Consider the following 2,629-nt stretch of genomic DNA (forward strand, 5'->3'; position numbering starts at 1 on the left):
GGACAGGGAAAAAAGCATGTGGTTGGAGCACAGAAAAAATCACAGCGACGGCAGTGTGCTGGAGGAAAGATGCTTAAACTCTCGTGCTTAAGATCCCGAGAATCCCCTTAAGTTCAATAACATGGACTTCTGTCCGTCTTCAGTTTCCATTAGATCCGGTTCAGGAGAGGGGAGTGATGGGAGAAACCCGGGAAGCCCACGATGAGCTACCGTGAATCCAGAGATGTCGTGCGCATCTATGTCCACACCCGTCGGAGGTGTCTATTGTTAGAAACTTGGAGGACCTGGCGTTCCATATCTGAAACACCGGGACCTTGGTTCTGCCTGATGAGCTGTGGAATCCCCAGGATCAAAATTAACAGACGGCCCCGATGTTCTGTGGAAGTTCTATGGCTGCTGAGAACCCCACAGCTCACAAACAGGTCTTTAACCCTGATTTCCACCAGCCTCCCAGTGAGTCTTAGATCCCTGATGGAGTAGCCTCCATCCCTAACCCCCAGAGGCATCATCCCAGAGGACGGAGCCCAGAGCAATCAGCAGCCGACAAGAGAACTCATTCCCCCGCCAGAAAGCGACGAATCATTATGATGTCCACAGAAAAGTCATTCTACCAAATACTGTGAACCCCTATTCTGTGAGCCAGCTCTAGGCTACAGAAGCCAGATGTTAAAGTAGATAGTTAAGAAGGAACGATGTAGGAGGGGGAAACGTGCATGGAATTTTGACACCATGGTTTAAATCCTGGCTTCTCCACTTGTAATTTATTCTTTGACAAGCCTCTTTAACTTTCTAAACTCCAGCTAACACCTTTCAAGAATGAAACTCATAATGGCTGCTCCAGGATCATTGAGAGGAACTGCTAAGTTCATGTGGAATTGTCCAACGCAGGAAAAGGTCTCCCAAAATCCAACGGTTTCCACAGAATCACCTTCTCTCGTGGACTCTCAAGAAAGAAATCCAAGACGAACAATGGCCCTGTTTGTCAGAGAGCAAAAGTAGATTATGAAAGCACTCACAAGGAATTGTTGAAATAACTGGAAATGTTTAACTTGGAGAAGAGACTGGATCCAAGTGAGCATCGCCACTCTCCATCTTGGGAGAGAGGGTTCACTCCTCATAATACCGATGTGTGGAATATGTCAACGTGTAGAAGGTACAGAAAGAGCAAGGTGCCTTTCCCAACAGGGAGAATTTTCCAAAGGCAGAGTCGCCAAGAAGTCGCCACGACATGAAGGAAACACAGGGCCCTGCCTCTGACAGCTCTGGAGGAACCACTTACACCACAGCCTACGCGAGTGGTCGGGCCTGGAGTTATTCAGGCACAGCCTAAGAAGCCATGTGAGGCAGCCCTCGTGTACACTGGGCTATCTGACAATTAAGTGGTGATAGTCTAGACTGGAGAGACTCCAGGTTGGTCTAGAGTTCTTTGGTCTTAAAGAAAATCTCAGGCGATAAGCAAGTGAACTTGAAGAAATACTGACCTAAGGTCTAAATTCAGGAGGTTAGAGATAGGAAAAAGCTCTCCATAGTAACTGCTAATGGTGGATTCATAAGATGGTAAACGTTTTCTTCTCTCTCTGAGCAGAGAATATCTGAGACATTCACCTAACATCTGACACTGAAGAAAGCAAAGGCCTTCAGTTCTGGAATCTTTAATTCCATTCAGTTCCTCAGATCACTTAGCTACACTGAGTCTATAGCCAAAAGAAATCTCCACTGTGATGGGTTCTCGTGGGTTTCACAGATCACTTTGAACTGGTGGTTCCATTCTTCCCGATGTTTCTCAGTTTCTACCTAGCCACTCTTCTGGGGAATGAAGAGATGATTATTCTAATCCAAGTGGACACCCAACTCCACACCTCAAATTACTATTTCCTGAGCCATATTGCCCTGCTAGATGTCTGCTACACCTCATTCATCACCCCTCAGATCCTGGCCACACTGACCACAGCCAAAATGGCCACCTCTTATGGCCACTATTCTGCCACTTTTCTTCACCATCTGTGCAGGTATGGAACGTTACCTGCTGACAGTGATGGCCAATGGCTGCTTTGTTGCCCTTAGCAACCCATTGCACTTATAAAGCGGCTATGACTCCAGACACTCGCAAGGCCTTTATGGCCAGGGCTTAGGTCTGTAGGGTGTCAGGGGCCATCCTGCATACCGCGTGCCCCTTCACTCTGTGGCAACAATCGGATCAGCTTCCATGATGTCCCACCCCTCTTGAAGCTTGCATACAGCAGCATGACACGAAGTAAGATTTTCATCCTCTTTTTTGCCAAATCCACGTTCCCGGCCAATGTCATGATCATCCTGGTCTCTTACATGCCCCTCATCGGAGCCGTGCTGAGGGTGAAGTCAGATGGTGGGCGAGCCAGGACCTTCTCCACCTGCATCTCCTGCCTCACCACTGTGGTCTTCTTCTTCGGGATACTTGCCTTCATGTACCACAGAAGTAACTCAAAGAAACCTACAGAGAAGGACAAGATCATGTCTGTCTTTTACACTGTGCTCATTCCTCTGCGGAACCCCTTGACCTACAGTCTGAGGAACAAAGTTGTAAAAGCCACGTTCAAAAAAGTCACTGGTAAAATCCACTTCCCAAGGGATGCAGCTTTAGATGAGGGTC

General features: G+C 47.7%; 1 pseudogene; it reads left to right on the forward strand.

The window, feature by feature from the left end:
- The first annotated feature begins 1,821 nt into the window (after window positions 1-1,821).
- LOC105304779 overlaps window positions 1,822-2,629 on the forward strand; it is a 1,369-nt pseudogene continuing 561 nt past the window's right edge.

Source organism: Pteropus vampyrus, unplaced genomic scaffold, assembly GCF_000151845.1.
Source record: "Pteropus vampyrus isolate Shadow unplaced genomic scaffold, Pvam_2.0 Scaffold352, whole genome shotgun sequence".
NCBI classification, from domain to species: domain Eukaryota; kingdom Metazoa; phylum Chordata; class Mammalia; order Chiroptera; family Pteropodidae; genus Pteropus; species Pteropus vampyrus.